The sequence below is a fragment of the Corythoichthys intestinalis genome, chromosome 9, assembly GCF_030265065.1.
Source record: "Corythoichthys intestinalis isolate RoL2023-P3 chromosome 9, ASM3026506v1, whole genome shotgun sequence".
In the NCBI taxonomy this organism is placed as follows: Eukaryota; Metazoa; Chordata; class Actinopteri; order Syngnathiformes; family Syngnathidae; genus Corythoichthys; species Corythoichthys intestinalis.
This window is the reverse complement of record NC_080403.1, coordinates 8,410,832-8,434,525: the sequence shown is the minus strand read 5'-3', so window position 1 is coordinate 8,434,525 and position 23,694 is coordinate 8,410,832. Positions and strand designations below refer to the sequence as shown.

General features: G+C 37.8%; 1 protein-coding gene across 1 annotated transcript in view; it reads right to left on the bottom strand.

Moving 5' to 3' along the window:
• LOC130921544 (sodium- and chloride-dependent GABA transporter 2-like) overlaps positions 1 to 6,093 on the bottom strand; it is a 96,915-nt gene extending 90,822 nt beyond the window's left edge. The window contains exon 1 of the mRNA XM_057845578.1: positions 5,924 to 6,093. The gene's annotated coding sequence lies outside the window, so the exon portion shown is untranslated. The remainder of the gene's footprint in view (positions 1 to 5,923) is intronic.
• Positions 6,094 to 23,694: the final 17,601 nt, after the last annotated feature.

Genomic DNA, 23,694 nt, shown 5'->3' with positions numbered 1-23,694 from the left:
TCCATTTGAAGAATACAGTGTTTGTTTTTCAGACGAAAAAAAAACCTAAGACATCACATTAAATTATCAGCAGTGCTCTAATGTGGATTAAAGTGTACACCACTTAAAAAAAAAATGTTTAAAAAATGCTACTAAAATTAAGTTATTTTCTTGTTGTGCTGTCATGTCACACAGGTTAACAATGATAAAGGCAGAATGTTTGAGCGTAGGCCGTTACAGTACAGTGGGGAGAACAAGTATTTGATACACTGCCAATGGGTTTTCCCATTGGCAGTGTATCAAATATTTGTTCTCCCCACTGTATGTGTGAAACCGCATCTGTTGTGCACTGGCCCAAGCAAACGACTATATTTTATTCATCACTGCTCCCTTTACAGAAAAAAAGTTTGTTCTGTTGAAGAAGAAAATAACAAAACTGTCACATCTGGGCACTGCAGATGTCGCTATATCAAAGTGCACGTCACAGCACGTCACAGGCGCGCAGAGGCCACAGTTTGCTGCAGCTGTTATCCAAAAGGGCAGCTTGAAAACAACATTCTCAGAGCATGCTTTTAAATCGGCCCACTATGATGTTGACACTTGGCGAGAAGGCAGCAGCTTCACGCTGAGCAGACCCTAAAAAGGACACTGCAGAACAGTGTGATGAGAGATGAGTCCCTCACTGTCCAGCAATCATCCTTTAGTCACATTCAGTCGTGACATACAAAATCCATTTTTGGTATTGTGTCACTATCCTGGCATAATTTGTACAATTAGAAGTTTCTTACTGCAAGAAAGCGACTGGAAAGCCGATGATAAATTAACACTAACTAGTTGGTTTAAAGGGGTTATTGTGTTTCAGGATTAGACATGTGCCGATTACCAGTTTCAAGTAATACCGTGGTATGTAAACGTCAAGGTTTCAAACCCGCATAAATGTTCCGTCATGCCGTCCCTATGGTATGAGCTATTTTTCATGTCCCAAAAATGCATGGAGAAATCCCTCGCTTGCAGCTGTAAGGCTCAACCCTCCCCCGCTGGTTGTTGCTGTCAATGAGTCAGCTGTGCTACACGATGGCTGGAGGAGGTGAAACTACTGAACTTTTTCCCGCATCGAAGAAAACAAAATCGCTTATATAGGAATACTTCGGCTACAGAAAAGTTACAGACGGCCACGGCTTAGAAGAGGAGGGCCAACTGACATCTAAAACATGTTTGCGGAGGGTGGCTACCGAAGAGGCAATACCTCCAATATGGTTTCACATTTATATAAAATTAAAGGTTAGTAAAAACTGTTTCCCACCAGCTACAAGAGTTAACTCCAGCGTGTTAGTGTGTCTAGCGGTGGTAAAACATGTAGTGTTTTTGTCTCTCGGGCAACTGTCTGTGTTAAGAGAGTGTATGTATAATGTAAACATGATACGAGTCATACACACGTGACATGTGGTTTTTATGGAAAGTAATTCAATTATTTTTGTTCTGATGGTAATAAGGTTGGGCTGTGGGTTTAGGCTCACCAAAAGGACTGCATTTATTTTAATTTTATTAAGAATATTTTTCTTTTTTTTCCAATTTATTTTAACTCAACATTATATTTATGTTCCAATTTGCTAATATATTTGGAAAAATAAAAATCATGTTCAATGGAAAAACGTAGATATTTTTTCAAAACCCAGATATCTCAAAGTAACACATTTCAGAGCTGTAATTGCAATACTGTGATACCGTGAAACTGTGATATTTAGTCTTAAGGTTATCATACCGTCAGAATATCATACTTGCACATGCCTATTCAGTATCATTTAACGACAATTTAGTTCCTCCCAAGAAAACGTGTCCTTGTCATGGTTAAAATGCATAAAACAAAACATGAAAATAACAGCACTTAATAATGAATTAAATAAAAATGTAACATTTGTTCTAAAGACCACATACTGTATTTTTCGGACTATAAGTCGCGGTTTTTTTTTCATATTTTGGCTGGGGTTGCGACTTATCCTCAGGAGCGACTTATGTGTGAAATTATTAACACATTATAATATCACTTTACATGTTATTTTGGTGTTTTGGAGTGACACTGATGGTTTGGTAAACTTGTTAGCATGTTCTTTATGCTATAGTTATCTGAATAACTCTTAATAGCTATGGCCACGTTCGCGTTCTGCCTTTGGCAATGTGTGTTCAATCGTATTATTGACTTTTATATTGAAATGTATGCTTTTAGTTTGTGGCGCTTTCACGCCCACGTGGGGGCGCACTCGCACTTGTTTACGTGAAGAAGAACGCTCACACGCCAGAAGAAGACGGACAGCTACATAGCTGTGAGTGAGCGGGCGAGTTAGCGAGAAGAAACACGGCTGCGAACCTACGTTCATTCTTTATGCTTTTAAAATATCTCTACTGAGGCAATGCCTGTGTGTATCATCTTTTCTGTTGTTGTTGTGTGTTTTCCACCTGCGATCGGACACTTAGAGCCAGTTGTGTGGTTGTTTGAACGATGTGCTAATGCTAGCAAACGCATGCTAACCGTTTATGTCATTGCTGTAAGACAGGGGTGTCCAAACTTTTTGCAAAGGGGGCCAGATTTGGCATGGTAAAAATGTGGGGGGCTGAACTTGGCTGACGTCCTTTACGTAGAACAATATATTTAAGCAAAATTTAGCTAGCCATTCAGTGTGGCACATTTGCTTTATTATTATTTTTGTAATGAATATTTTCAACAATCTCCCAACTAGCCTTTGTGGCGTTTTCTTTCGACTCTCGGGCTCTTGCGAAATACTACTGCTGTGAAATTAAACTTGCTTCAAGTTGCTTCAATTTCTCACTGCGTATCTTCCCTGTAATCTTTTCGTACATGTCAGCATGTCTTGTTTGGTAATATCGCCTCACATTGAAATCTTTAAAAACAGCAACTGTCTCTTTGCAAATGAAGCAAGACACAGTTGTTGCGTATTTTAGTGAAGAAATAGTCCGATTTCCACCTATCCTTGAAGCGTCGGCCGTCACAACTTTCTTTTTTTTTTTTGTCGCCATTTTAGAAAATGGAAGTAATGGGTCACACGGAGTAATGTTGTTTAGCCCTTAAATACCTGCAACATGAAGCAATTATCAGAGAATCCCAAAATTTGAAAAATAAGGTCCTAATGAAACCTTTTTTTCAAATTTGTAAAACGAAATGGCAAAATGAATATGTGTAATAAGTGCTCTAATATCTATAACCCACGCTAAATCATGTTTTTTTCTCATGGAACCTGCAGAGGCATGTGTTGACTTGCATCCATATTTATTTATTTATTTTTTTAAATGTCAAAATTCCAAATTAATCTCAAAATTATGAAATTTTAGGTGTATCAAATGTAATATATTTGGCGATAAGGGTTAAAGTGCTGCTGCCTTTTAGTGGGTAAATGAGGAGCAGCATTTCGTGGGTAAGCTACTTCATATGCTGGTTGCAGTACTGCTGACCAATTTATTAAGTCTGTGTGCGGGCCAGACGTTATTGATTTTATGACAGAGGCTGGGGGCTGGATGAAATTTGACCACGGGCCGCATTTGGCCCCCGGGCCGGACTTTGGACATGTCTGCTGTAAGAGCACCTGTAAGAGCACATAATTATCATTTATTTATGTTGATGCAAACCTGTTTGGTATCGAGGACCAAATTGATTCAGCAAATTATACGTCCAGCATCGTCCTTTGGGAGTTCGCTGTATAGCCAGGACCGAGCTGTAGCGTCCTGGTGAGGACAGTATATTTACATTTCGTTGTTCATCCACTGTACACTGTACATTTATTCAGCATGTTGTTCACTATTGTATTTTTATATAAAATTGCCTTTCAAGGTGACATATCTGTTCTATGTGTTCGGTTTTATCTAGTAAATTGCACCCAAAAATGCGATTCATACTCCGGTGCGACTTATATATGTTTTTTTTCTCCTCGTTGGGCCTTTTATGGCTGGTGCGACTTATACTCAGGTGCGACTTGTAGTCCGAAAAATACGGTACATACATTTACATTATCAAATGCTCAGTAATGTCTGATGTATTATTATTTTTTAACAAGTTCATTTTCCCCGATTATTAGTTGGAAATAAATTTACAGTGGTACCTCTACTTACAAAATTAATTGGTTCTGGAACTTGAAAATTCTTTAAGTAGAGATTCGTTTTTCATGTAAATCCCCTAACCTGTTGAAAGCCTACCAAAATTCAGACAAAAATCCTTTATAATGCATAAAAATGCAGCAGAACATGTAACAAATACATGTAATAATTAGATTTTTGCACAAGAAACATAAAATCTGAGTTGTGCAAAATGTAAGAAAAGAATAAAGAACAAAAGTTAATGCATTCATGTAAAGCTGTCGGAACTAGAGTGGCAAATGAAGAGACCGCTGGGATACACTAATACACATACAGTAGAGGTCCCTCTTAGTCAATTGGATGCCAGGAATGCTAGGCAATAGCCAGTGGCAGAGCAGCAAGTACATTACGTTCAGTAAACTGGGAGCTGTGAGTACCAGCCATACTGTATTTTTGTCTTCCGTATCCTGAAATTTCTTTCATAACGAGTCAATATTTTGCTGTTGAGGCGTATCTTAACCTGAAAATTCTGCATGAAGAGAAGTTTGCAATTAAAGGTACCACTGTATAATGAAATCAAATGCTTGAAAATGAATTAATATAAAATTACATTTATGTATTTTCTTAATTAATTAACCTTTAATGGACTATCAAAAATAAACATTGCTTATTATATTTACAGTATACATTTCAAAATGATTATTTTCATCCCATCCATCTTTAGCCTATCTGTCTGTTTTACCACTCTACTGAATTCATTGAGTAACAAAGTTGGTCCAACACTGTGCTAGTGCCTATCTTAGTAACTGTTTGACTCTTGCCTCTCATGTTCAAATTCACTGAACTTGGCTGCAAATCAAGATGTTTTCTTTTCTTTTTTCTTTTTTTTTTTTTGTCTTCTGTTGGACGAAGGCCAGATATAGAAGGAAATAACTGCCATACATGATGCTGAGGTTGGCATTTTATTTCCCTCACAGTCTTTCTGACAAAAGGAAGGACTGTTAACTCCGCATTGTTGTCGTGCATAATCTATAGGATATATCATGTCATTTCCATTTGAATAGAAAGCAAGCAAAACCCTGTGTGACTCACCTTTGCTGAGAAATGGATAATAATTTAGAGACTGATTGATGAGCATATATATATTTACAAAAAAAAAAAAAAAAAAAAAAGAATTTCCCACTCAGGCAAAACAAGGCTCTACAAAGGTAGAAAACTGTCAATGTTCTTTCCCACTAGGCATGTGATTCTGTCATCAGCCTGCGTCTATTTTGATAAACTCATAAACTGGTATTCATAAGCTTGGCAAGAACTGTGTTTAATTTTGAAGGCATGGCACAACTGGGAGGCAAATGAATTTGAATTTCCCCTGTGAATGCCAAATTACTCACAGTATACACATTTGAACAGCTGTTGATCAAATTAGAGTACCATTTAAACCGCATAAGAATTTAACCCGAATAAAACATTTTCTTACCAGTTATTCATGTGTCTATAAGAAGCACAACTATTCCTACATCTTAACTTTTACATTTACGGTTTGGTTGCACACTACTTGAGTATGCGGAGCACCACGCTGAAATGCATTTGTTTCCAAAAGAGTCCACTGGCAGAGATGTTATCCTAAACAACTGAAACAACCGCTCCCGCTGCCGGGTAGCCAGTAACCTTTGGCCTACATAATGTGGCAACAAGCACTAACAATAAGTGCATGAGTGCACTAAAGCCCAGATGCCCCAGAAAAGCCTGCGTCTCTACCCAAAAAACCCCACTAAAGCTCACATGTTCACAGCCACAATGGAGACACACCAAACGTAAAAGGAAACCGCATGTAGTGTGTATCAAAAGGCATCAATACTACCTGAGAAAGGCAGTCACAACTTCAGCAGTCTGGTTGCGTGTGGCACTTCATTCATACTGAGGTGGCTCTCATCTGGGTGCAAGTAGGTGTAGCTGTGATAAGGGCAAGCCCATGGGGTGAGCATTGCAAGTGTGATAAAGAGAGAAAGCCTGATGGACTGAGTAGGAAGACAAGAGGAGGGAAGGGCTAGGGTGGGGGAGATGGGGAAGATACGGGGGGGTGAGGGGGCGCGGTTTTGTTTCAGAGCCAGCAAATGAAGGCGGGATCTATTCAAGCAAGGCCGCGTGGTTACACAAAGACAAGACTGGATAATTTACCACAAATCTATCCGTGTGCACGTAACAAATACATAACTTTGAAGGTATCTTTAAAGATTTTGTAAAAAGTATTAGAAATAAGACAAGTTACATTTTATTGTCTTTTGGCATTTTATATTTTTAAAGATTTTCACATGCCACCATCAGTGGCGGATTTGGCCATTTTGGGGCCTAAGGCGAACATATCCAGGGGCCCTCTTCATGGGTCAGGGGTTAAAAAAGTGAGAAGGGTGTGGAGGAAATATGTTCCGGTAAACTAGGGATGTCCTAAATGACAAATTTTCTCCTGATTAGTCATCCGACTAGTTTTACGATTAGTCGGCTAATCTAATAATAATTTTTTTTTTTTTTTTTTTTTTTTTTTTACAAATTTAGCAATTAAATTTTTGTTGTTGCTTAATAATTCACAAAACTATTTTGGAACACTAAAATTCTTTATTAAAGTACAAATAATCATGTAAATAACAATAATTCATCAGAAATAAACAATTAGGTTAAACGCTGATAGCATTTACCAGTGCAAAAGAATGGAAAGTAAACAGATTCAGAACACTGACTTTGCCTTTCCAACATTATTCAAAACCATTCTTGAAAAAAAAAATTCTAGCATTATTATTATAGTATAATACTATATATAATAGTAGTATAATAATTATAATATTTATTCATTCCCAATCATATTTGCCATAAAGAGTGTCATTTGAAAGGTATTCTTAGTGTAGAATCTGTATTCTGTAGTATTTACTCAACATATTATAATATTAATTCTGAAGTATGTGGAAAAAACAAAACTGAAAGCTTTACACTCCGTAAAGAAAATAATTCTTCGTCATTGCTTGCGGTTTCACTAATAGATTTTTTTTTTTTCATGAGCAAATGATGTTAACCAGCTGTTGAGTGTTATTGTATGACTGATTGGAACTGTACTGCATTGTTTCGCCGCAGGGTGTGCTGTCGTGTATTTTATGGTCGATGTGAAGAAGAAGAAGAAAATTAAAAGAGGCATTAGAGGCCTGTTCTCAACTTCTCCCTCACTGCACTTTGGCTCTCATGGAGAGCACGTTCGCTCATGTGTTCGAAATAAACGCTAGCCGACGTGCAAAGTAGCAAGTGAGCTGTAAAAATAGCGAGCTAAGTGGCGTGAAAAACGCGGGAGAGCTAAGTGAAGCTACGAACAGCTAAGCAAAGCAATGCTAAACGGAGCTAAGCGATGCTAAACGGAGCTAAGCGAAGTTAAACGGCGCTACATGAAGCTAAGCGACTGATACTCAGTCCGTCGTCGTGGAACAGTCCATTGTAGTGCGTGTGTGGGGGGCAGAGATAATATAAATGCAGCATTCCAATGGCTTTCTTTTTTGTTTTGTTATTTGTTTGTTTGGTATGCTGACATAATTGTACATGATGACTAGTTGGGGGTGCTGCTGGCTCCGGTGGCCCAAGCCGTTGCTTGTTGGGGCAAGGGCAGCTGGTTGGGGGGCCCCTACTGGTTGGGGGGCCCCTACTGGTTGGGGGCCTAAGGCGATCGCCTACTTCGCCTGAATAGTAGATCTGCCTATGGCCACCATGCATCATTAGCAAAGGACACGGTTTATGTTTTTTTTCTACCAAACTAAATAAAAGTCTTGCAAATATTGTGGTGCAGCTTTCTAATTCATTTTAGTGTTTCCATCAAAAATGCTTTCATTCAGGATTGGGGTCATACTGGAGCCTATCTAAGGAGGCAGGGTACACGATAGCTAGTCAATTCACAACGAGACAAACAACCAAGCCTGCTAACGAATCCGAAATATGCATTTCCAGAATATTTATAGATTTGTTGTGTTTTGGCACTGCTTTTGCTGGTACATTACATTAATTAATTGCAAACTTATTGTTGCCTGTTGGTTCTGAGTTAGCCAGTAGAGGGAGGTGGGCGGCCGTAGTTCATTTTGAACTTGTTAGTTCAAGGTGAAAATTAATTGACCATTTAAGATTTAATACCAAAGCAGAGTTAATACCAAAGCAGAACAATAGACTTACGAAGAATTAAAAAGATAAATAAGTTCATAAAATAATTCCACTGAAAGCAACACTAAGGAACTTTCAGTTTTGGTCGATTTTAGTGGCGCATGTGGACAAAAGCGGCAGTGTTTTGCTTTAAAGTGCCTGCGACATAATTGAAAAAATCTTAAATAGCATTTTTATGTGAATTACAATTACAAACTATATACAACAACAATGATGACGAGAAATTATGAACAAATTATGAACATGAGAAATTATCATAACATAGGGTCATGATTTGGGGGAATTATTCAGAATTATGACGAAGTGAGCAGAAAAATGTGTTTGTTTCAATCTCTCTACTCCAATATTTTTACAGGATATTCTTTTTATCTAAGTGTTTCCCCCAATTGCTAAATAAATGGTATGGTCATGACAAATAACAGTCTTGTGCTAAATGGAATAGGAAATATTCAAAATCTATTTATTCAGTACGACATGGCAAACTTACTCCATAATGGTCAAAAGTATCGACTTTTTGCGCCTCCCTAACGATATTTTATGCCACTGGAGTTAGTCAGGCTTTTGTCATTTCCCTGCCCCAGCTTCGGAGAGCGTAAACAAACCAGGAGGCATGACAGCTAGCCGACATGTTAACCCAAACCGAGCCGCGTTTCAAAGTTTTATTCTCGCCTTTTGAAGCAAAAAAATCACACAAAACTTCCCCGGCCCATATCACACTGCGGCGGGGTTGTCGATTGTCTGCACTGATCGGCATTTCCCCCAGCGACGAGCGAGTTACGGCTCGTCGTTGCGCTGCTGCGGGCAGGAAAGCTTGTTTTCTGGGGAAGCAGCTGGAGAATGACCACCGGACAAACCGTCCGACGTCGGAGGAGCGCGTAGCTGCCCGAGCCCAACCCTAGGATAGTTGTCTATTACCGGGCACACAAAGAGGGCAGAGGGGGCTGGAAGTCTGGACGATATGGAGAACCGCACAAGCATAAGCCGAATATAGCACTCTCCCGGTGGGCACGCATAAGTCCAATGGTTCCACAGTTGTCGGACTCGTTTTGGCCAATCTCGGGGTGGGGGGTTTTGAAACAACCAAAAGGCTCACAAGCCTCTCCCTGGTGCAGGAACCAAACCCTGAAGCACATTTGGCTGGCGTGATGCGATTTTTTTCTTAAAGGAAATAGTCATCCATTTTTTCTTCATTGTTACTTACAACATTCCTAAAATAGCTTGTTAAATTGTGAAAGTAATTGAAAAAAGTGACATATATCCAATTAATCGATTAATTGTTTAATCGTCCGATTCATCGATTATAAAAATGATCATTAGTTACATCCCTATTCTTGTTGAATAAATCTTTAACTGTTTGTAAATCCGAATTCAACCAATTAAGACTATTTTCGTGAAGAAAATCCTTCAACTTAGTTTGTTACAATATAGCCCAACAGTGAATATATCGCACGCAGGCTTGCTTATGCTGCCGGCGCCACTTTGAAGTGCCTATGACAGAAAAAAAGCATGTTTATTTCATATTTGACGCGGTATTTTTTGTTCCTGAATGAAATGTACCGCTTGGATGTGCGAGTAAGCGATCGTTTTATTTAATTCAATTTTTTAAACCCCGTGCCATGAAAATGAATAACTTCCTGTTTTGAGGAGGAAAGCGAATGTGACGTCACCCGGCTCAGCATCTCACAATACAGCATTGCTTTATTTTTTCATGTATTTATTTATTGTCATCATCATCATCATCGGTATCATTGACAGTTACAAGATGGCTTTGTGATATGATTAACCCGAAAAAAAAAAAAGAAGAAAAGACAAGGGCTGACAGAAGAAGCATATGTTGAATCATATATTGTTGATCGGCGAAGACAATTGACAACCCCGCCGCCGTGTGACATAACCGGGGTAGTCTTTTGTGATTTTTCGCTTTGAAACGCTGCTCGGTTCGGGTTAGCATGTCGGCTAGCTGTCACGCCTCCTGGTTTGTTTACGCTCTCTGATGCCAGGGCAGGGACATGACAAAAGTCGGACTAACTCCGGTGGCATAAAATACCATTCGGGAGAGGAAGTTGCCAGTTTGACCATTATGCAGTAATTTTGCCCTGTCATACTGAATAAATGCATTTTTAATATTTCATATTCCATTTATCACTAGACTGTTATTTGTCATGACCATACCATTTATTTAGCAATTGGGGAAATACTTAGATAAAAAGAATATCCTGTAAAAATATTGGAGTAGAGAGATTGAAACAATCACATTTTTCTGCTCTCTTCGTCGTATTTTCCTAGTTCTGAATAATTTCCTCTCAATGGGCTGAATTCCAAATCAGCTGAAATTGTGACCCTGCCGACGTCATCCTCCAGCTAGGGACGCTAGAGCGCTATAATGAAAGGCGTGGCTAAACGGCAGATTAAAAAACTAATTTCTCGTCATCTGCGCTTTGCCAAATGGTTGTATATAGTCAAATTGTCTCAAAATTTGATTCCAATTCTCATAAATATGCTTTTTAAGACTTTAAAAAAATCCTGTCATTGACACTTTAAGGCATCTTGCCTTATAAACAATATATGATGAACACTGAACGTTATCGGAGTGGAGTTATATGTTTGAGGAGAATGGGTTGACACAACCTCTGAAATATTTTCCTATGTACATCCTAGGCAGGTCATGAGGAAGGCAAACCACATTCTGAATTGTGTACATCATCCCCTTCAATGCTCGTTTGAGGCCCTCCCTTCATGCAGGAGATTCAGAGTCCCTTGTATTAAGTCAAATAGGACAAATAACTCCTTCTTACCCAGTGCAATTCGGTTGCTAAATTTGCACAATTGTCTATCGCGTTTTAAATTTGTAGTCTGTGTTATTTTATTGCATGTGTAGGAGTTGTGGTGTTATCTGTATGCTTACTTTATAAGCGGATTGTAAGGGGGGGGGGGGGGGGGCAGAGGGGCCAGGTCCCCCCGGTGGCCGAAAAGTGTTATTGCATGTAATTGACTTTCCTAAATATATAAAAGTTGTAAAACAACAACTAAAATGAATAAAATGAACAAAAAATATATATTTTTATAATGAGTCAAAATTATTTTTCGAGCACCTTAAACGGTCATTTGCTTTGCATATAATTTTCCAAAAGAATATGTTCGAAAAAAAAAAAAAAAAAGATTTTTTTCTATTTTTTTTAATTTAAGCAACTTTTTTTGGGATTGAATGATTTAGACACAAATGTCCTTATCATAATATGGCCTAAACAAAAAAATGATTGCTTCAATCAAAGAAAACCTTTTCAATGAAAAATGAAGTGTTCAAATGCAAATTTTTCAATCGCAAATATTTTTTCGCATTCAAAAATTTTTTCTATGATTGAAATTTTTCTTTTTTTGATTGAAGCGATTTTCTTTTTGAAAATCTATATTTTTTTCTTTGAAGCAACGTATTTTTTGATTGAATAATAAAGACCATAAAAAAAAAAAAAAAAAAAAAAAAAAATTAAAGAAAAGTAGCTTTCACATGCTTTTTGAGTTTTTTGAGTTTCAAACTTATTTTTGCATTCAAATACTTTTTTTTTTTTTGTTTGAAGCAACATTTTTTTTCGGGTTGAAAATATATATTTTGATTGAAGCAATTTTTCTTTTTTTACTGAAGCAACTTTTTTTGATTGAATGATAAAGACACAAATCTACCTCTATATGGCTCCGCCCAAGGGATACCATTTTTGACTGGGGTAACTACATTGGCATGACACCGGCGGGTGTACCATATTTAATGGATGACGATCTTGGCAAAAAGTGTTGCCTAAGCAGCCTGATTTAGAATTCCCCTCCAGAATGATGGGGAAAAACGCCCATTGTCAACTTATTATTATAAATATACTTGTAAGTTAATTTTATTGCTGACACTGCGTTTCGGGGTCATCAACATGGCCCCCCCACCACCACCACCACCAAAGTCAAACTCCGCCTATGGTTTACCAGCTGTAAGACAAGTTTCCACTTCTTAGGGGACAATAAACTTGTACTGAACTGAACTAGTTTTGCGACTTTTGTCTCTTGAGTTTTGTCTCTTGATCCGCTAAAGGAACATTTTTAGTGATCCCTTTCTATTTTGTCGCTCTGTTTCTGCTTTCTGGATGCGGTATTTGCGGACTGGGTGTTTTGACGGACTGATTATTCTTGTAACCTACAAGTGTAATCAGTTGATTAAGTCTGGTGCTGCTTGCTGCAGCAAAAATTCATTGGTTAAACTGCCTGCGATGCATTGGCTGGGAAAAAAAAAAATCCAGGATCCTCTCCTTTGTGGAATTGGTTTGACACGCCTGGTTTAGGTTCGTTCTTTCAATCCAGAAACACTCTTCTCAAAATGCTCTTCAAATATTGCTTCCTCTCCCAGAGGAAGAAAAAGATCCCCCTCTCCTGGATTGAAAGGGAAACACACGTCACGTCGGGCCCGGTCACTCTTTATTATAATTTCAAACAGATGTTCTTTTGTTATTTGTGTAATCACACTCTCTTATTCAACAATCTGTATTTCTATATCGATAAAGATAACTTCAACAAGCTATGAAGTGGAACATAACATGATCAAAATGTCCTACTGCTTTCGGCATATAGACGAACCTCAGCAACCATGTATAGTGAGAGCGAAACGGCAAAAGATGAATTTTAATCAACACATGAAATCTTTGATGTGCATGGTAAAATAACGTCTCTTTTCGTGTACCTCATAAAATATCAATATCAACATTTAATTCTATATGCATTATTATTTGCAAGAAATGTGGGTTTACCAATCACATCACATCACATCACATTTAGAAAGTGAGAAGATGACAATTTCACTTCAATTATGCAACATTTTCAAGGGATAGTAGTCAACAGAACAACAAAAATGAATAATTACTGAAAATATATTGGAAACATTTTTTTTGTTTTCTGTAAAATAGTGTTGAGGAAACGATTTTAAACCTATCATTTTTCTTTAATGGACCAGGGCGCATTCAATAATAATAATAATAATAATAATGATAATAAAAATAAAAAACCTTATCCTCTGAAATCAAATAATTAATCTGAATCTAAATGGGTACCATTACAAACACAACTGATCATGCTGTCTGTCACCGTATCTTTATTGTTTTCCAGCAAATTGCAGCACACTATTTTGTCCATAAGACAAAAAAGAAATGAGTACGAAAGGTAAAGACCACCAGAGGCCACTCTTTCCCCTACTTACATTTAAGTGCATAAAAAAAAAAAAAATAAAAAAATAAAAAAAAAAAAAAAAAAAAAAAAACTGGCAAACTTGTTGCGCTTATTAAAAATCATCATCACTACATAATTTGGTGGTACAGTATTAATGTGTCAAAATGAAACTGCAAACTAATAGCTTGTTATGTATTTATGGGTAGGTGTTTTGTTAATTCAGGAACATTTATTTGTAGTATTGATCAGATCAGAATGATTACAAGACTTAATCAAGATGAATAGAGAACCATCCTTGCATGTATCTGCTTGACATTGCAATTATGGCCCCTTGGAGGTGCTGCAATTCCTTGTCCTTCACCACTCTGATTTCCTTGCCTGATTTAAGAGAAGGGTCCATACAGCTGCGGCACGCAGTACTCGTCTTCCTGTCCCCCTGTTTTCAACGAGCAATCAAGCTTCGTCCTCCACCGTCCGTGGCCCCTGCTTTCAACAACCCTAACCCTAATCATGACCCTAAACCCTTTTCTGCATCATGGGGCTCGGAAGGCACCATATAGGGGCGTGGAAGACTGCGGGCTGCAGCTAGACCTTATTGGGACTTAAAGGTGCTGTGAAATGCTACAAATTCTTTCTCTTTTCCTTTTTAATGACTTTAAAACGACGCAGACACAAATCCATTTAAAAAGGGACAGTAAAGGCTTAATAATGAAAGTAGATCCTCAATTAGTCTTCCTTTCTCAGCAGCCTTCGCCCCACCCACACAAAAATAAAATCTCCAAACAGAAGATGTCCCACCCAGAATGAGCTGCCCACTGCGAATTTATAACGTCTTAATCAGATTATTTTTCTTAAATCTAGTCAAATTTTTTTTGTCCATCTTGTTTTGAGTGTTAAAGACTATTAACAGATTAATGAGTCAGATTATTCCACTTACTTTAGGTAAATATTATTATTTGTTCTTATTGAGCCCTGTCCATGCATCTAAAAGTAGGTAATCATTCACCAATTACAAGAAAAATCTGCATTCAAATAATGTTTTTAACAATATTTTTTCTTGAATTAAGAACATTTCAAACATTTCAGCTCTTTTTAAAGATTAAATATACATTTTTTTTGCCTAAAATAAGTCTTTTATAGGTATGTTCAGCTTAATGAAAGCCTAGCTATTTCGTATTTTAAGAATTGAAGAAATTTACTTGAAGCACTGGCAGATAATTTAACTTACAGTGCCTTGCAAAAGTATTTGGCCCCCTTGAATCTTGCAACCTTTCGCCACATTTCAGGCTTCAAACATAAAGATATGAAATTTAATTTTTTTGTCAAGAATCAACAACAAGTGGGACACAATCGTGGAGTGGAACAACATTTATTGGATAATTTAAACTTTTTTAACAAATAAAAAACTGAAAAGTGGGGCGTGCAATATTATTCGGCCCCTTTACTTTCAGTGCAGCAAACTCACTCCAGAAGTTCAGTGAGGATCTCTGAATGATCCAATGTTGTCCTAAATGACCGATGATGATAAATAGAATCCACCTGTGTGTAATCAAGTCTCCGTATAAATGCACCTGCTCTGTGAGAGTCTCAGGGTTGTGTTTAAAGTGCAGAGAGCATTATGAAAACCAAGGAACACACCAGGCAGGTCCGAGATACTGTTGTGGAGAAGTTTAAAGCCGGATTTGGATACAAAAAGATTTCCCAAGCTTTAAACATCTCAAGGAGCACTGTGCAAGTCATCATATTGAAATGGAAGGAGCATCAGACCACTGCAAATCTACCAAGACCCGGCCGTCCTTCCAAACTTTCTTCTCAAACAAGGAGAAAACTGATCAGAGATGCAGCCAAGAGGCCCATGATCACTCTGGATGAACTGCAGAGATCTACAGCTGAGGTGGGAGAGTCTGTCCATAGGACAACAATCAGTCGTACACTGCACAAATCTGGCCTTTATGGAAGAGTGGCAAGAAGAAAGCCATTTCTCAAAGATATCCATAAAAAGTCTCGTTTAAAATTTGCCACAAGCCACCTGGGAGACACACCAAACATGTGGAAGAAGGTGCTCTGGTCAGATGAAACCAAAATTGAACTTTTTGGCCACAATGCAAAACGATATGTTTGGCGTAAAAGCAACACAGCTCATCACCCTGGACACACCATCCCCACTGTCAAACATGGTGGTGGCAGCATCATGGTTTGGGCCTGCTTTTCTTCAGCAGGGACAGGGAAGATGGTTAAAATTGACGGGAAGATGGATGCAGCCAAATACAGGAACATTCTGGAAGAAAACCTGTTGGTATCTGCACAAGACCTGAGACTGGGACGGAGATTTATCTTCCAACAGGACAATGATCCAAAACATAAAGCCAAATCTACAATGGAATGGTTAAAAAATAAACGTATCCAGGTGTTAGAATGGCCAAGTCAAAGTCCAGACCTGAATCCAATCGAGAATCTGTGGAAAGAGCTGAAGACTGCTGTTCACAAACACTCTCCATCCAACCTCACTGAGCTCGAGCTGTTTTGCAAGGAAGAATGGGCAAGAATATCAGTCTCTCGATGTGCAAAACTGATAGAAACATACCCCAAGCGACTTGCAGCTGTAATTGGAGCAAAAGGTGGCGCTACAAAGTATTAACGCAAGGGGGCCGAATAATATTGCACGCCCCACTTTTCAGTTTTTTATTTGTTAAAAAAGTTTAAATTATCCAATAAATTTTGTTCCACTTCACGATTGTGTCCCACTTGTTGTTGATTCTTGACAAAAAAATTAAAATTTAATATCTTTATGTTTGAAGCCTGAAATGTGGCGAAAGGTTGCAAGGTTCAAGGGGGCCGAATACTTTTGCAAGGCACTGTATATCTAGTAGATTTACACTGAAAACAAGGGAATTTAACTCGTTTTAAGGAGGTGTGTTTTTGCAGTGCAGGTTTTTGCAGTCTGTCCATAAACTTTCTATTCTCTTGTTGCCGTGTGACCATTCCGTCATTCTGTCAACATGTACAAACTAGCATAGCACTAGAAAACGGAATGGCGTACCGCACGCAACACGTCACTTTTGCTCATTAACCCTCCTGTTGTCCTCATTTTCTGTATACACCCCGTGTCCTCCGGGTCAAAATGACCCGTCTTCACTGAACCCCCAATATAAGCAGCTTAATTGAATTTTAAACACCAAATTTTATTTTTCTTGAAGAAACAACTTGTCATCACCACAAAATATGTGAATACCTGAGTTTTCTCTCTTCACTTGTATCTCAATATCTTAAGAAAAGAAAAAGAAAATAGGCAACAATGAGTTTTGAATAATTTTTTATTCAACCCAATGACTGTTTTTTTCTTCTTTTTTTTTCCTATCCAGTGAACAATTTTAGACAATATACAATACAAAAATATGAAAAATAACATTAACCCATTCAACTAATTAACATTTCAAAATACGAAAAATAACATTAACCCATTGAACTAATTAACACACATCGGGCAGTATGCAAGTGCACAGCCTTTGCAGAAATATTTTTTACACCTGCAGCACACAGTATGTGTTTTACAGTCCTTCTTTTGAGGGCAGAACTGACATCTCTTCCTCTTACTTGCCTTAGCTGAGGAAGTGGCTGTGGTAGTTGGAGCCTCAGGTTGATCAGGAGCTCCTGCACTCTGAACAGCTTTCACAACTGCTGCTGAGGCTTCTGTGCGGGGAACATGCTTCCTTCTTTCAATGAGTGGAGTTACAAGGCCCTTTCCTAGCTGCTCCAGGAACACCCTCCTCTTGTTGTGCTTACCAGACATCCAGGTTGGGTTGATCTCTCTCCAAATTACAAAGGTATTGTAGGAGGAAACATCAATGATGTTGTGGAAGATGACGAGGGGCCAGCGGGCAGTCATCCTTCTACAGCTGTACGTTCCAATCACCATATCTAGGTTGTCCACACCTCCTTTTTTGCGGTTGTAGTCTAGAATGATGACTGGCTTCCTGTCCTCACGATCGCTCATGTCACCATCTGTGTGCAGTGTGCTCAGAAGAACCACATTCTTGTTTTTCTTTGGGAGGTAAGAAACAAGAGTGGTTGTGGGCGTGAAGGCAAACTTTGATGAGAAGACCTCTCTCTCTTTTGACGCAAGCAGTGCAGGTGGGAGCTCAGGCTTGTTTTTTCGAACTGTACCAACCATGGTGATCTTCCTATTTAGGAGCTGCTGTCCGAGTTCATAAGAGGTGAAGAAATTGTCACATGTCACATTGTGACCCCTCAGTCCCTCTGTCACATCAAGCACAACTCGCATCCCCTGGTTCTTCTCTGGGCATCCACCGGTCAACTTCCCGGTATAGACTTGCATTTTCCAAGCATAGCTTGATTTGGCATCGCAAGCCACCCATGACTTGATCCCATATTATTTTGCCATTTTTTGAAAGGAAAGTCTTTCAGCTTCAGGGTTTTTTTCTTCTTCTGAAGATGAATTATCATGCTCTGGGTTGTATTCTTCCCCATCTTCTTCTGATACATCCTCCACTTCCTCTTCTGTATCACAGTTGTCTTGCTGGACATCTGAAAAAATCAGCTCTAGAGCATCCTCAACATTATAATGCACACTCATGGCTTCAGCACAGAGAGAATGTGGGGTCCTGCCATCTGCAGCACCTTTATATCCTTTGGAAATCCACAGAAAAAAAGATTTGCAGTCTGCGAGAATGGCACCTATCTTGTGTTGTTTACGTGTGATATTGTCTTGTTCACATTTACAACTAATTGATCTGAGACTGATCAAAGGCACAGAAGTCTGCGAAAACACCACCTGATATGTCTTGTTTACTTCTGCTATTGATTGATCTGAGACACAACAAAAAGTTGTAACATTCTGTGGTGTGTAAATGACTCTGTGACCTTGATTTCAACTCTATTTGCCTCACGGGTCATTTTGACCCGAAGACCATCTTTGCAAATTTTTTTGTACAGCTTAGTTGGAAATGTGAACAAAAGCAACATTTCACTTTTTCTGCTGTTGGGGCCAATCTAGGAAAAGTCATAAAATTTCAAGTTAAAAAAAAATTGTTTAGGGGATTTTTTTGTTTGTTTTTAACACAGCAGCGGGTCATTTTGACCCGAGGACAACAGGAGGGTTAATATTCATGCCATTCATGAATTCATGGCAATTGTTGCTCAAGCTCGTGTTTTTCCCAATGCTAAATGCATGTAAATAGTGTACGAATGAGATGTTTACTGAGATAAACCTACCAAATCTGTCTGAAAATGATGTCCCTGGTGCCAAATTCACTGGTAAAGATGTTGAACAACATACAAATGTTCAATTCAAGAGAAGGCTTGAGTGTCGAGGGCTGAAAAAAATGGGAAAAAGAGCCGACCTGATCCAGACTTAGCTTTTTTTATCGACACCTTTTTCTTGTGTGCGTGGCCTTCCACCACTGACAATGACATTCTCTGTTTCAGCAATCTATACTTTACCACCATGCGCCCTCTTTCTTGTATATTATAATTTCTGGTTGTTTTACATCTCTGACCTTGGGGGTAATTTACATTGCTATTTTTGTGTAGCGATTGCAAATGCTACTTAGTGACAGCCAATGAACACTTTTTCATAAATAACAAATCTTAATTCTATAATTTATTTACACTTCCCCCTTACTAAAGTTGTTGTTGTTGTTTTTCTTTACAACAGAAAAGGTAACAACAGTGGCAGTCGGATACCATTTTTATTTTTTTCAGGTCATTCATTGTCAGACAGAAGCAGCACGGCAAAACGCCACGCTAAGTAATAAGTAAAAATATCAAAATGGCTTACCTCTTCATCCTCTGTAGGAACATGGCCCCCAACAAAATGTTTACTGCATATGAAGGTGAATGGCTTCACCTTCCTGGCATTAAACTTGTTAAAGTTTATCCATTGTTCACATTTTTTTTTTTTTTTGGCTTCAGGAAACGTATGAAGAAAACATCCTTCATATGTCGTAAGGTCTAGAGTCATTTCTACAAGTTCCATAGCAGCAGTGTTTACTCGGGATGTTCTTTTTGAAAGATAACCGGCAGGAAACAAGTAGTAATAACATGAGCTGTATGCGAGAGCGTGTCTATGGTGACCCACTTCCAGGATACGATGGCGACGTCACGGTAATAAATAGCATTTGTGCGGTACGCTATTATCATCAATTATGGTTGTACTGTAACTTCACACCCAGAATTGGTGGGGAAAAAAAGTGCGTGTTCCCTGATACATTGTTTTTGATGGAATAACTATGAAATGGTAAAAGACAGCCAAATTTGAGTGCCAAAGTCATTTTCTATACGAAAAATGGCATTAGTGCGGCCATTTTCATTTTTAATACGGTCACCATTTCGTATGACCTTTAAGTAAATAAAGTACAGAACAGTATATAAGGGCGTATGTATCGTACATTAAATTTAAAACGGCATGGTCATCAGGCCCCCCACATGGTGTCAACCAGAAATACAATATGTCTTCCCAAAAATTTAGAGTTTTCGAACACTTCCACACATGAGGGTACATGTATGAGGGTTCCTTTAAAGTTGATACATTTAGAGCATATATCAGGAATGTTACCAGACATGTGATGCAGTATTACAGGAGTTATATACATTTTTATTAACCACTGGTATTTAATCAGTTTTATCTAGAATTTATTGTATTTTTTTGGGCTTTCAAACAGGCTTCATTCCAATGCGGTATCTGATTTTGGTTGGGATGCTGTGGTACAAGTGGAATTGATCATTTTTCTATCACAGGGATGAAACTGTAAAATAGTAACAGGCAAACATTCATCCCTGTAGTCGGTGGTGGGCATCATGCCCTACTCTTTAATCCAGCCCAGCGAGCAATTACCAGGATCAAACCAGGATCACTTTCCTCCTAAAACGGTTTAGCTAAAATGCACAGTATTTACCGGTATTCATTTTTTAATTTATTCTTTGTTTTATTCCGGTGAATGATTGATTAAATGTTGCAAATCAAGAAGTAAAATATTGCAATATCAACAATTTTACATATGGCTATCTTTAGGCTGGTATTCGCAAAACAACAACAACAACAAAACAAAAACAAATATTTAATGTCTGAGAAAACTAAACAAAAACGGCATGTTTGTTAAGCCATTACCGTTGCCTTCTCAAAGACAGCGTGTTATTTTCAATTCTTGACATTTGAAGATAATTGAAAAAATAAATAAATAAATTTGAAGATTACTGCCTGTAATATTCATTTAAAGTCACAATTACAGTATTTCCACCCACGTTAATTAAAAAATGGAATCTTTTTAAACAGTTTTCAAAAACACAAGACTTCCCAATCAAAGAACAAGACTTCCCAACTATTGAAATTCTGTATTATACACTGCAAAAACACACCTCCTTAAAACTAGTCGAATTCCCTTGTTTTCATTGTAAATCTACTAGAAATAAGTGAAATTATTTGCCAGTGCTTCAAGTAAATTTTACTCAGATTTCTTGAAATAAGTGAAATAGCTAGCTGAAACAAGCAACACTTATTATTATTATTTTTTTTTAGCAAAAAGTTAGTATATTTACCGTAATCTAAAAAAAAAAGCTTGTTTGTCAGAAATGCTCTTAATTCAATTATAGATATTGTTCAAAACATTATTCGAAAGCAAATTTTTCTTGATTTAGGTGAAAAATGATCAACTTTTAGATGTATGGGCGTAATAAGAACAAATACAGTAGTAATATTTACTTAGTGTAAATGAAAAATTCTAACACATTACTCTGTTAACTAGTCTTAAATGAAAAATTCTAACACATTACTCTGTTAACTAGTCTTTAATACTCAAAACAAGATGGAGAAAATTGTTCAACTAGATTTCAGAAAAATAATCTGATTAATATGTTAAAAAATTGCAGTGTAGTAAGTTTTATTTGCGGTTTACATCGCCAGAGTTGACACTTGATGACGACACATTCAGTACGGAACGGAACGGACTGGCAACATACGTCAATTGAAATAGTGTACTGTAGCTGAACGGCGTTCAAACACATGTATGTAGGCTCTTCCATTTCTACTTTATGAGCTGCCACATTTGGAAGTAATTCAATTTGAAGTATTGTAGAGTTACAGCGGAAACATGCCTGCAGTCTGATCGGTGAACTTAAGTCACAATCGACTGCTTGATGAGAGAAGTAGAGGAAGCATTAGGTGTGAATTTGTCTGGGCCACTGGAGATTAAAGCACAGATCCTGTCAGGAGTTAAAGTGGATTTGTCAAGATTAGCTAGTGAGAAAGTGTTCGCTTATTTAATGTTCATACCAGTGTGACACAGTGACCTACAAAGTTTTATGTATGGTAACCTTTTTATCAAAATATTGCCTCTTTCTCTCCTTTCGCTGTCATCCGCACTGAATAAACTGGAAGCAGTTTATTTTTCTATTACACGCTATGTACAGTTTTTATTTTTACATTAATAAAACAGTCATGAATACATAAATGCATAATAAATACACACATGTACAAAATGAACATGTGTATGTACGACGCGTACATATACGTACATACTACATACATAGGTACAGTGCCCTCCATAATTATTGGCACCCCTGAAAAAGATCTTTTGGTCTCATCTGACCAAAGCACACCGCCCCAGTTGAAGCCTGGGACCGTGTGTATTTTTGTGTGAGACCAAGATTGAGCTTTTTGGCAACAAACACTCTAAATGGGTCTGGCGTGCCACGAAAGATGCACATGCTGAAAAGCACCTCATACCCACTGTGAAGTATGGGGGTGGGTCAGTGATGCTGTGGGGCTGTTTCGCTTCCAAAGGCCCAGGGAACCTTGTTATGGTGCATGGCATCATGAATGCTTTGAAATACCAGGACATTTTAAATCAAAATCTGTTGCCCTCTGCCCGAAAGCTGAAGTTGGGTCGTCACTGGGTCTTTCAGCAAGACAATGACCCTAAACATATGGCCAAATCTACACAGAAATGGTTCACCAGACACAAAATCAAGCTCCTCCCATGGCCATCTCAGTCCCCAGACCTTGTTTTATTGGCAAAAGGGGGTTGTACAAAGTATTAACACCAGGGGTGCTAATAATTGTGACACACATTATTTGATGTCAAATTATTTTTTTCTTTATGTGGGATTTTTTTCACCACTGAATGAATGCACTTGTATTGAAGGTTGGATTTTTCTCTTTTTTCCATTAAGGTCCCATATTATTTGAAAAAAAAAAAAAAAAAAAAAAAAAAATAGAAGCTAAAAATCTTTCTCAGGGGTGCCAATAATTATGGAGGGCACTGTATATGATAATGTACATACATACATACATACAGTATGTGCATTAGGGCTGCAGGCATCGATTATTTTAGTAAACGATTGATCTATCAACTAATTAGTTCGAATAATCGAGTAATCGGATTAGGAACATTTAACACATTGCAGAATAAATAAAACAAAGGCTTGCTAAGATTGCACTTTCAAAAGAGCATTAGATGCAAATACAAAGTAAAATTCCCGAGTGTTTCTTCAAATTATGCAGAATCGTACTTTCATTTAAAAATAAATTTAAATACCTGAGCTTAGCCCCAAACAATATAAAAAAATAAAGTAGGATCTAAGTAAAACTAAAGAACAATTAGATAATTTGCATAGCAAAAGTCTGCTTGCTTAAATGCTATGAAATGCTTACTTGTTTTTATAATGCTCTTAACAAATCGTTCAAACACATATTCCCTCAAAAACGGCTAACTATACTCTTGACTAAATAACAAATGCATAAACAAAAATCTTACCTCAAACAAAAACTTTTGTTGGTCTAAAACAAGGAGCAGCTGGATTCAACCATGTTGGACAAGTAATGGCTTATTCACTGTTGCTACTAGAGGGCAGTTTATCCATGCATAATGTAAACACTTTCAAAACAAACCATGACAACGCCACTCTAATGAACGAATCCTCGAAGCAGCAACATTTGATTTGAAGCTTTTTTCTAATCGAATTACTGGAGTTAATTGATTAATCGTTGCAGCACTAATGTACCTACACACATAAACTGGATACAAATATGTATACATCAACGATACCTTAAGCAACACCAAAGATTCAGTCATGTTTGTTAAGTAATTCTCAGCATTCAGTACATATCACATTTAAAAGTTTGTGCTTAATACCATAAATTAGCATAGTTGCCCATATTCCAGGTCTTCTCCTTTATGTGCCCGTTCTGGTTTTCTTTTGGTCCCCTACATCCTGTCACACTTTATATCCGGCCAA